Source organism: Lepidochelys kempii, chromosome 4, assembly GCF_965140265.1.
Source record: "Lepidochelys kempii isolate rLepKem1 chromosome 4, rLepKem1.hap2, whole genome shotgun sequence".
NCBI lineage: Eukaryota > Metazoa > Chordata > Testudines > Cheloniidae > Lepidochelys > Lepidochelys kempii.
The window spans coordinates 96,359,017-96,371,257 of NC_133259.1; the positions used below are offsets into that span (position 1 = coordinate 96,359,017).

At 46.2% G+C, this 12,241-nt stretch overlaps 1 protein-coding gene across 18 annotated transcripts in view; it reads right to left on the reverse strand.

Moving 5' to 3' along the window:
* The window catches only part of N4BP2 (NEDD4 binding protein 2), a 111,764-nt gene that overhangs the window by 61,376 nt on the left and 38,147 nt on the right, over nucleotides 1-12,241 (reverse strand). For 15 of the 18 annotated variants that reach the window (XM_073342227.1, XM_073342224.1, XM_073342228.1 and 12 more), the window contains one exon: nucleotides 5,478-5,630. The exons of 1 other annotated variant lie outside the window; for it this stretch is intronic. The gene's annotated coding sequence lies outside the window, so the exon portion shown is untranslated. Of the gene's footprint in view, nucleotides 1-5,339; nucleotides 5,441-5,477; nucleotides 5,631-9,736; nucleotides 11,012-12,241 lie in introns of those variants that run through there. 2 more of the 18 variants (XM_073342223.1, XM_073342226.1) reach the window with 2 other exon arrangements.

Consider the following 12,241-nt stretch of genomic DNA (forward strand, 5'->3'; position numbering starts at 1 on the left):
ATAAATTGGTTAGTCTCTAAGGTGCCACAAGTACTCCTTTTCTTTTTGCGAATACAGACTAACACGGCTGTTACTCTGAAATCTGCTTCCTGGCCTTCTCCAGGAACAGCATAACAACGTGCTGTCTCTTGTTTGGAGCTTTGGTAATGCTATGATTCAGGTCTCTAGTAATAATGACAGTAATGGCAAAAGCAAATAAAGGAGGCGGAAGAAATTTTTTGCCACTCCCACTATTTATTACACCTTTTTTAATTGGGGGGTATACAAACAGACTTGGATACCCTCCATTGAATATTTCAGGTTCTGCTTTGATCCAAACCACCGTTGTCACAGATCTAAATTATCTGTATACAAATACATTTTTTGTATGTTGATTGTGCTAATATAAGAAAAGTTAGCTCATTCTCTTTCCCTCTCATCTCAATTACTGCTATTTCTTTGTTAAAGTAGTATATAAAACTGAGGTTAAAACTGTTAAATCCATACTGATATGCCCTATATAAAAGAATAACAATGAAAAAGGACTACTACTCTTCTTTTCTCTTCACACCGCATATTAAGTTACTTTACCGCTTTTTTTTTTTTTAAATGATACTGATTTTGAAAATTTAAAAGAAATACCACAAAATATTTAGGAAGCATTGCTACCGAGACAGCTCCACCACTTGCTCCCCAGAACATCAGACGCTGCCTAAAAATTATTTAATTTAACCAATTTCATTTTGCAAGTGATGTATTCTTTAAAAAACAAGGGGGATGCATGCTTTTTAGGTTCTGTAGGCCAAGCTTATTGCACACACCAGGAGCTCCTTGCAGTCCTCCATTTCACCCTACAAGCACTCTGTGTGCCAGCCTCCAATCCATCTCTATGTCAGGGACTCCTAGCAACGCTCCCCAATCTCCTGACAGGGATTGTATGTGCAGCCCCATGCCCCAGCAGGGTGCCCCATTCTCCCCACTATCCCAGCAGCTCTGTTCCTTTCCCTTCCCCTCTCACCCCAATCAGGGCCCCCCATTCTTCTCACCATGCCAAGGGTTCTGTTGGTCTCTTCTCCCTTCCAATCCCCAAAGTACCTTTCTTTCCCCCAGACTGGAAGAGAGGGGTGGATGACTGGTGACCTTTCTGCCTCACTGGAGCAGACTTTGAGGAAGCAGGTGTGACATTCCCCAGGGTACAATCTGGACCATTGAACTGCTGTGTCCTCTCAGTTCTCCAACCTGGGGTGCTTCTTACAGTGCTCCACTCTGGGAACAACCACTCCTGGTCTACTCACACACAGTCTCTAGCATGTAACAGAATGAGTGCTATAACCAGCCGCTCATGAATTACACCACAGGAGAACACCAGCAAACTCTCCAACCCAGACTTTCCCCCAGAAATAGGCATCTTGTACTGCCCAGCACCCTACTAAACAACGCAAGCTCATATAAAGTCCATCATTTCATCAATGGAAATTACCCGCACAAGCCTGGTAGTTTCCCACACACTTTAATCCAAACACACTGGTTACATAAAACAATAAAATAAGTTTATTAACTACACAAAGAAAGATTTTAAGTGACTAAGAGTATGTCTACACTTACAAGTTTTGCGCCAAAAGTTATAGCACTTTTATTAAAGAACTTTAATTAAAAGCGCTGTTGTGTGTCCACACTAGCTCCTTGTATCGCTGGGACACACTCACACTAGCAGCTCTTGCAACTACAAAGAGAGAAGTGAACTGTTGTAGCTATCCCACTATGCAACTGGCCACAGGGTGCTTTGGGAAGGGTTTGCAATGCCTCATGGGGCGGGTACAGCATCACATGATGCAGATTTCTCAATCCCATTGCCAGTTGCTTTTCAACTGAAGTGTGGAGGGGAGTGTGTGAGACAGGGAGACTGTTTATGGAGGGGGAGGGGGGAAACAGACAGTGTGTGTTGGGGGAGAATGTGTCGGCATGCTGTCTCGTGAATTCAGATAGCCGCAGGAATTCCCGAGACGAGGTCCTCAGGAGAACCAGTCCTGAGACGAGGAAGGCGGAGACCCCGACCTCATCTCCCGCCTTCCTCTCTGGCTCTGCACAGCACAGAGTCTCTCTCGCTGTCATACACACATATCCACCCCTGCCTGCCTGCCTCTGTTCGTATTGTGGATGACAGCAGGAGCATTCCACATTAACAATTTGCTTTGTGTCCCGGAGCGGAGCAGAGCAGCACAACATGCCAGCTGTCAGAACAGAGCTTTGAAAGGGGAGGGGTGCATGCCTGCAGAGTTGCTGAGTTCAAAACAACGAGCAGAGTGGTCGCTCCAGGCATTGTGGGACACTTCTGGATGAGACCAATTACAGCGATAAAAGCAATCAAAGCATTCACACGGGCAGCCTCAGCGCAAAAAGCCTTATCAGTTTTGTTGCGGTGGTTTTATTACAGCGCTGCAACTGAGGAGTTTTGGTGCAAAAAGTGGCTTGTCAGTGTAGATACCCCTGCTGTTTCATCACCAAAAGCTGACTTTCAGCAAAAAAAACTTGTCAGTGTACACCAGGCCTAAAAGTAATGAGGTTACAAAGGAAATAAAAGGTAAAACACAGCTACCATCTAAGGGTATGTCTTCACTAGCAATGTTAAAGGGTTGCTGCGGCAGCACTGTAATGTTGCTGTGTAGTTGTGGCACCAGCGCTAGGAGAGAGCTCTCCCAGCATGATAAAAAAAAACAAACCCACCTCCATGAAGGAAGTAGCCCCCAGCGCTGGGTGCACTGCCTACTTGACAGTGCTGAAACTTGCAGCGCTCTGGGTGTGAGGAGGGTTCACACCCCTAAGTGAGAAAGTTGCAGCACTGTAAAGTTGCAATGTAGACAGGCCTAATTTAGCAAGCTAAGTGAATTAAAAGCAAAGGTTTTTCTCACCACATGCTTTTTTGCAATCTTTTACTGGCTGAATGCCTCTTCAGACAGGACTCTCCCTCTCCCGTACTTCAGGAGTTGTTGACACCATGAACAGAAAGAAAGGGAGGTGTGCCCAAGGCATTGTCCTCTCCTATAATCCAATCTTTTGTGCTAAAAGCATCTCCAGCTGTTTCACAAAACCTGTTTCCAGCTGAGCCATGAGTGACAGAAAATCTATTTGGAGGGGACTTTAAACTGTTCCTTTGTTCAAGATGTAGATTTTCTCACTCACACCCTTTCTCCTGCTAAAGAATGGCCATTTAACCAGTTGATCTCCCTGAAACCTGGCTGGGGTGTTGGCTAGCCTTTCTGTCTCTGATGAATTGGTCTGTGGGCACACCCCAAAATTACAACATACTTCAGTAACATCATGCAATAAAATCTGACAACATTAGACACAGTGTTGCCACACATATTTTAACAAGACAATAATATTCACCAGATTATGAGTTTTCAAATGACACCTCACAAGGCATACTTTGTACAAAACTTATTATAATCCTGTAAAAGAATAAATATAGGGGTACAGACTGTCACAACAGGACATTAGGAAAGAGGAAGGAAAGAAAGAATGAAGCCTTCTCTTGCCTCTCCCGTTGGCTATGCCCTGATGGCTGAGTATTCTAACCACAGCTCCCAGGACCGAAAGCAATTATTTCTCATTTGCCATTCAGGTGTCAGCATATTACACTACACTGGGAGGATGAGCAGGTGTGTTGTTATGCTGCCAATGTTAATTGATCGCATTAACAGAGGACAGTGGCTCAATGTGTCTCCTTTTTCTCCTCTTTCAATGTTCCATTTGTCCCCCAAATCAATAAAAGTTCTGGCTACTGACGGTTAGAGCCTTCTCAACCCAGTGAAAACGAGCGAATGAGTGAGGGAGAGTGAGCAAGGGAGGGAGTGGGGACGGAGTGAGTGGGGTGGAGCCTCAGAAAAGGGGCAGGGCAAGGGTGTTCAGTTTTGTGCAATTAGAAAGTTGCAATCTTTAATTCACAGGGGGCACTGCATCAAGGGGGGAATGCAAGTAGAGGTAATTTTTCAAAGCCATTAGTTGTCTTAGTACTTAGTCATGTCAGGTAAGTTTTTGAGCTTTGCATGAGATTAATGAGTAGAAGTGGTCCCAAATTTGGTTTTATGTTTCATACAAAAAAGTGGACCAACAGTTGTCAATAAACCCACCCAAACCAAGCGTGATTGGTCAAAAAAAAACCAACCCCCCAAGAATAACTGGCGGTGGGAATTTGCATCTAAACAATTGGTAGGTATTGAGCAAACAAATACTGTGGGGCACAGAACAGTCCAAGAAAAAAACAAAAAGACAGACCTTAAGACAAGTGGGGAAAAAACACTTACATGTTTTTATCGTGGAGGCCTCCAGCTCATGTATAACCCTTAAAACGGCCTAGCTTTTATCATACAATCTTGGGTGATCTGACTGCTATGTTAATTTTAAATTGCTCAGAGAAATTTGAGAGAGGATATTTAAGTAACTAGATTTAAAAGAATCAATATTTCTATTTGACATTCTATTTTTCAAACCTCAAAACATTTCAGTGTTCCTTTTTTTTTGTTGTTGTGAAAGACTATAGAGTCTCTACAGACTGAAAAAAAGTCCAGAGTTTGGTCAAGAGGTCAGAGGCCTAGCAAATAGGGATTAGCTAAGAGAAAGCAGAATAACCAAAGATAACCTTGCTTTTGCTAAGATATGCCTGGTCAGCAAAACGCCAGATGTTGGAGGCAATAACTGCGTCTTATTCAAAGTTGCAAATAGATCAAAGAAGCCCTGTTTCTGTTGTGTTAGTTTCTTCTGTAGGAAGATGTTCTTCCCACACAACCAACCTTGAGTTTATGAAAGGTTCAAGCATGCCAGTATAATATATGACCTCCTCCCACCTCCCTTTCCCAGGGACCAATGCCTGCCTTAAAACATAAATAAGCAACTTGAAAGACAATCTTTATTGCCATATACTTTCACTGTTTCTTTGCTTTTACCCCTAGATATGTATCTGTTGGACAATCAAAGGAGCTACTTCATTCCTATGGACCCCAAATCAGAATTCAATGTATATTTTATACTAATACATTTAATAAAGTACTAATTAAATGCTAAATGTTAATTTGTCAACTTGAGACCATGGGCGGAGACATTATGTAACATTTTGACCATTGGCTACTGTGCTATCATGTCTTGCAGCTAAACCTATCCGGGGGTGTGGGAATGCCTATCCAGTCACTTTCCCCATCCATGGGAAATCCATATATTCCATTGTAATCAATTGATTGACAGTGTCTCTGAGCCTAATAAGCAAGGTGACACTCCGTCAGCGCTGTACGTAATAAACTCCTTGAACTCTACACGGTGTGGATTTATGTCCTTCAAAGTAAAATAATAATTCTAAAGGAACTTACCTTTTGAGCTTTGTTGACTATACCATATTAGCAAAAAGAAAAGGAGTACTTGTGGCACCTTAGAGACTAACAAATTTATTTGAGCATAAGCTTTCGTGAGCTACAGCTCACTTCATCGGATGCATCGTATTAGGTTACCTAGCAGTGAGTCCCTTCACATCTTGCAGAAACCAGCACCGATGTTTACATTCATCAAAGAGTTTGTAGATATCTGGTATGCTGCTTTCTTGTTGTCAGGAAACCATATTGTTGAAGGTACGAATCAGGCATCAGTTGGTGCGGGTGCACTTTCTTTATAAAAAGAAATCATCAAAATACGAAATAAAATATCGTACATAATTTTTAAACAACCTAATAACATGGAGCAAATTTAAAGTCCGGATAATATAATTTATTTTACAGCCACATATTCTAACATTTAATGACAATTACCCTGGCACATGAGCAATGAGCTCAGTCAGATTTAACTCACTTTTCTAAAGGACAAAGATATCCTTAGTCGAAATCAAAGTTCTCTAGTTACTAATTTAGAAAAAACTGAATTGCATCAGACATAGCCATAACTCACCAACCATAACTGGAAAAACAGAATAGAGTTCAAACTAGAAATACATTTTTTCATTTGGTTCTTATGTCCTCATAGTAGTTCTTATGCTGTCATGAAAGAATTCTCCACTACACCTGAGACAGTCAGGAAAAGATTCAGCTCACGATGTGGGGAGTTAAGCACATAGGGAAACTGTGGCACACAGAAATCAGAATGCAAAAAGAAAAGGAGTACTTGTGGCACCTTAGAGACTAACCAATTTATTTGAGCATGAGCTTTCGTGAGCTACAGCTCACTTCATCAGATGCATGCCGTGGAAACTGCAGCAGACTTTATATATACACAGAGAATATGAAAAAATACCTCCTCCCACCCCACTGTCCTGCTGGTAATAGCTTATCTAAAGTGATCATCAGGTGGGCCATTTCCAGCACAAATCCAGGTTTTCTCACCCTCCACCCCCCCACACAAATTCACTCTCCTGGTGGTGATAGCCCATCCAAAGAAATCAAAATACATCCCTTGCAGCCAGAGCGATCAAGCTTTTTTAGGCTTTGTCTAGATGAGGAAAATAGTGCTTTTTTCAGGCAAGTTAGCTCAACAGCCCTAATATGTCTACATTAGTGTTAAGTGAGGTTTTCAATTGAGTTAAATTAGCTCAATATAGCTAACTTAACTCACTGAAAACCCCATTTAACACTAATAGAGACATTTTGGCCTAATGCTAAAATTGGACCTCCTAGACTGAGCTAAAGGTGTTAAATCATGTTTACACTGGTGCTATATGGCATTTTCAATCTTGTTAAATTAGTGGACCACAACTATGGACTAAAGCACATTGTGGAAGTTTAAACATTCTTCCACAACCACTGTTATGGTTGGTTGGTTCAAAAAGGAGGACTGACGCCCCAATTTCCTAAAGACACTTCATGGAACTCTTAAGAAGATTGTCTACACATCTGCACCAAAGTATGTTGGAATTTTTTTTAAGCATAAGGAGAACTTTGATCAAAACACAGAGCATATTTTACAGAACACCGTCCTTAACAAAGAGGAAATAATTTACAAAAGTGATGAACGACTTGACAGATTACAAGCTCCTGACATTACCATCCCAATCTTATTGAAAACGTAGTTTCAAAGTAGCATCTGGAAGATTTCTGAAATATTTCTACTATTTTAGCCAACAAGATTCATCCCAAATATAAAAATCATAGGTTGTGTCCAGAACAGGATGAAGAGGTTGGAGTATGGCTGATGGACAAAATCCCGAGTTTTTTTCTTTTAGCACTTAAATTTGATGATCCCACTTTCTAACCCAAATATATGTTTGTGAAACAAACTGTCACAGATGCTTCACTGTGGTAGAAAATAAAGTAAAATCACTGAAGACTAGACATTTGAATTCAGAATTTTGCCAATTTTTAAAAGACCTTAACATCCTGGTCCAGCCAGCTCAGTCAACCATGTTTTACAATTTGTTTTGTCAAAACTTTCTAATAGGGTAAGTGCTAAACAAGCAAGTAAGGGCTTGTCTACACATACAGTTATTCAGCAACAACTATTCCAGAATAACTCCATGTGTTGACACTCTTATTCCAGAAAAAGAGTGCCTTGGTTCCTATTTAAATTAATGCATTTTGAAAGCGGGTTAAATTAACAGGAACAAGGCACTCTCATTCTGGAATAGGACTGTCCACAGATAGGGCTTATCTACATGGAACTTTTAGTGCACTGTAGCAGGGTCCACATGGTGACTTAGTGCATGGCTACACTTGCAGATGTAGAGTGCTTTGAGTTAAACCAGCCTTCGGAGAGTACAGTAAGGAAAGCGCTGCAGTCTGTCCACAATGACAGCTGCAAGCACACTGGCGTGGCCACATTTGCAGCACTTGCAGCGGCATTGGGAGCGGTGCATTATGGGCAGCTATCCCACAGAGCACTTCTTCCCATTCTGGCGCTGTGGCTTGTGGGAAGGGGACAGAGGGTGCGGGCATTCTGGGTCCTGTCCCAACGCCCAGTAATGCATCGGTTCGCATCCCAGCAACCCCTCTGCTTCCGTGCACATTTGGCACCATCTTTCAAGGTTTTCTGTGCTATGCGCTCTGTCTTCCCTTTTGGTCTGTGGGAATGGAGCCCGAACTGCTGAGAAATATGCTGACAAGTCTCGCCAGCACGTCACATTTGGCGGTCGAGTTACTCCTCAAGATCCAAACTGACAGTGAGGACTCTGACGATATCCACTAAGGTAATGCATACGACACAAGATTGCTTGTGGCATTCACAGACATGCTCACCACTGTGGAACGCCGCTTTTGGGCTTGGCAAACAAGCACTGAGTGGTGGGATCACATGGTCATGCAAGTCTGCGATGATGAGCAGTGGCTGCAGAACTTTTGGATGAGAAAAGCCACTTTCATGAGACTGTGTGAGGAGCTCGCCCCCACCCTGTAGTGCAAGGACACGAGATTGAGAGCTGCCCTGACAGTGGAGAAGCGGGTGGCTATTGCAATCTGGAAGCTGGCAACTCTAGACAGCTACCGATAGGTTGCTAACCAGTTTTGAGTGGGGAAGTCGACCATTGAAATCGTGTTGATGCAAGTTTGCAGGGCCATTAATTGCATCATGCTCAGAACCACCGTGACGCCTAGTAACGTGCATGACATTGTGGATGGCTTTGCGCAAATGGGTTTTCCTAACCGCGGCGGGGCGATAGATGGGACGCATATTCCAATTCTGGCACCAGCCCACCTAGCCTCCGAGTCCGTTAATCGGAAGGGGTATTTCTCTATGGTTCTCCAGGCACTTGTGGATCACCACGGGCGTTTCATTGACATTAACGCAGGCTGGGAAAGGTGCATGATGCATGCATCTTTCAGAACACTGTCTTGTTCAAGAAGTTGCAAGCCGGGACTTTTTTCCCAGACCAGAAGATCACCATAGGGGACGTCGAAATGCCCATTGTGATGCTCTTGGAGACCTCGCTTACCCTTTAATGCTGTGGCTCATGAAACCCTACACAGGGAGCCTTGACAGCAGCAAGGATTGGTTCAACAACAGGCTGAGCCGGTGCAGAATGACTGTGGAGTGTGCTTTTGGCCGTTTAAAGGGCCGCTAACGTTCTCTGTATGGGAAGCTGGACCTGGCCGATGACAGCATCCCCAAGGTTATATCCGCATGCTGTACCCTCCATAACATTTGTGAAGGGAAGCGTGAAAGCTTCACTCAGACATGGACCTTGGAGGTTCAACACCTGGAGGCTGAATTTGAACAGGCAGAGAGAGAGCTATTAGAGGAGCCCAGCGTGGGGCTACAACGATTAGGGATGCCTTGAGGGAGCAATCTGAGGCTGAAAGCCAGCAGTAACGTCTGGTTCCCTGCACAGGAGTGAAGTGCAGTGGTTCCACTGTTAGTAGGAATCTGTGTTGCTACGCTGACTTGCAGTGCCTGTTGCTTTCCTTGGCTAAGGTATCTTTTACTTTATGCAATAATAAAGAATGTTTTCAAAGCCAAAAAAAGGGAGGGTCTTCTATTACAATGCAGCTTCCGCCCTGGCCCATATGCAGCTTGCCTATGTGCAGCAATGGTCCCTCCACCCCTCCTGGCACAGTGGCACGGACACGTTAGCCTGACTGGGACAAGGACCACTGTGGCTCTCCTGAGAAACCTGAGTAAGCGCATTGCCCAAGTTCTGGATGAGACCTTTGAAGAGATCACTGAGGCCGACTACCACAATGTGAGAGAGCACATCAACACCCTATTCCGCATCTAGGCATGCATGCAGCCCTAACCCTCCTCGCCCCAAGAGCCCGCACTGAACAATTTCCTTTCCAAAATAAAAGCCACTTACCGGGCACCTCCTCTGGTGTTTATCCCTCCCCAAGCACTGGCCGCCGCGACAGGCTACCTTCCTCCTGACTTGAGAAAAGCTCTTGGCTGTATGCATCTAGGGATTCCAGGGTGTCTTCCTCCGCCTTAGCACCCTCGCTCCCGCTTTGCTCCTCCTCCTCCTGCCTTGTTGAACTGGGCTTTGAAATGTCCATGGTGGTACTCTGAGTAGAGGTGGGGTTGCCCGCAAGTATTACATCCAGCTCTTTGTAGAAACAGCAGGTTGCGAGGGCAACACCGGAGTGGCTGTTTGCCTCGCAGGCTTTGCGGTAGGCATTCCACAGCTCCTTCACTTTAACCCTGCACTGCAGTGCGTCCCAGTCATGGCCTCTTTCCATCATGTCCCTTGATATCTGCCCGAAGGTATCGTAATTCCTACAGCTGGAGTGCAGCTGGGACTGGACAGCTTCCTCCCCCCAAACACTGATGAGGTCCAGCACCTCGCCATTGCTCCATACTGGGGCTCGCCTGGCGTGTGGAGGCATGGTCACCTGGAAAGATTTGCTGAGAGCACTCCACGCCTGGCTGAGCAAACAGGAAGGGATTTTTCAAAATTCCCAGAGAATTTAAATGGCGGGTCTGACGGTTGGTCACCTGAGGGCAGGGCAGTAGAGTTCAAACTGATGATCAGAGAGGCTAGAACAGGCATTGTGGGACACTTCTGGAGGCCGATCAGAGTGCATTAACAGACCAGGGTGTCCACACTGGTGCCGCAGCGCTCCAGAGGTGGTCCATCAAACGTTATTCCACTCACCGAGGTGGAGTACCAGGAGTGCTCTAGCCGCGGAGTCAGAGAGCTCTACATGCCTTGCCAGTGTGGACGGGTCGTGAGTTAGAGCACACTGGGCTGCTTTAATGTGTTCTAACTCACAAGCGTAGCCATGCCCTTAAGTGCACAGCAGACTAGTGTATTTTACATTCACACCCCAGCATGATGCATGCTAAGGCTTGCTCTAACTTAGAAGTTAGGTTGTCAAAGCTATGTCAGTCAGAGGTGTGAAAAACACACAACCTTGACTGACACAGCTATGCTGATCTAACCCCCAGTGCAGACACAGCTATGTCGACAGAAGAATGCTTCTGTCTATATAGCTACTGTCATTCAGGGAGGTGGTATTAATTAGGGTGACAAGATTGCAAGAGTAAAATATGAGGACACATGGGGGAGGGGGAGGGGCCAGTCACAAGTGCACAGCCCCGATCAGAGCAATGGGGGAGAGGGGCACACAGCCCTAGGAAGCTGTGAGGGGGCATACAGTCCCTGCTGCAGCCCCTGCCACAACCCGAGGGGCAGGGGCACAGGGCCCTGGCTCCAGCCCTGGCTGAAGCCACGGGGCAGGGGTGCATGATCCCAGTTCCAGCCTGGGTCGCGCTGCTGGCTCAGCCCAGCTGCCAGTTACCTCACCTCTCAGCAGGGCCAGTGAGTGCAGCCAGGGGAGTCGGCAGAGCATGTGGGAGTGAGTGTCTGGGAGGTTTGTGGGGGACTGCTGGGCTGTGAGGGGGTGGAGGGTGCTGGGCTTTGGGGGAGGTTTGTGTGCTTTGGGGTGCTAGGCACTGGGAGGCCTGTTGGGGGGGCACTGGGGGAGTTGTGTGTGTCAGGGTGCTGGGCAGTGGGGGTCAGTGTGGGGCACTGTTGTGGTGGTGGGATTATGGGGAAGGGCACTGGTGGTGGGGGAGGGGGAGATCTGTATGTATTGGGGAACTAGGGAGTGGGGGGTTCTGTATGGGTTGCTGGGCAGTTGTGGTGGGGCTGTTGGGGGCTGGACGCTGGGCAGGGGTGGTAATGTGCAGGGCACTGTGCATTTGTGGTGGGAGGGTTTGGGGGGAGCTGGGCATAGCTGGCCCAGGGGGCGCTGTGTCGGGGAGCTGTGTGGCACAGCATGGGCCCACCCCCAACAGGAAGGGGCATGCTAGCAGCACAGGGCCAGGTGGACCAATGTGCATCTGGCCATACCATGCATGCCCCATTGCACCAGCCAGCCTCTCTGCCCACCTTCTCACTTGAGGACTGGGGCAGGGACGGGGTCCAGATGGCAGAAGCGGACAGCAGGTCCCTCTAGTTCCTAGGCTCAGGAGCAGCCATGGGGCTCTGTGTGTTTCTCGTGTCCGCAGGCCCTGCCCCCACAGCTTCCCGGGAGCTGCACAGAGCCAGGTAGGGAGTCAGCCAGCTAGGGTGACCAGTCCAGCCCCATGGCAAACGGCATCCCGACCATACATAGGTCGGGATGTGGGACAAACACCTAACTATCGGGACAGTCCCACTATTATCACGACATCTAGTGACCTTAGTATTAATACACTGAAGGAAATACCCTTTTCAGTCAGTGTAGGCACATCTACACTATAGGGTTATGCCAACACAGCTACACCAACATAGTTAGGCTGATCTATAGTCTCCGTAATGTAGATGTACCCCAAGACTCAATACAGACAAGCCCATGGAGTTTTTCAGGCCTGGCCTACACTA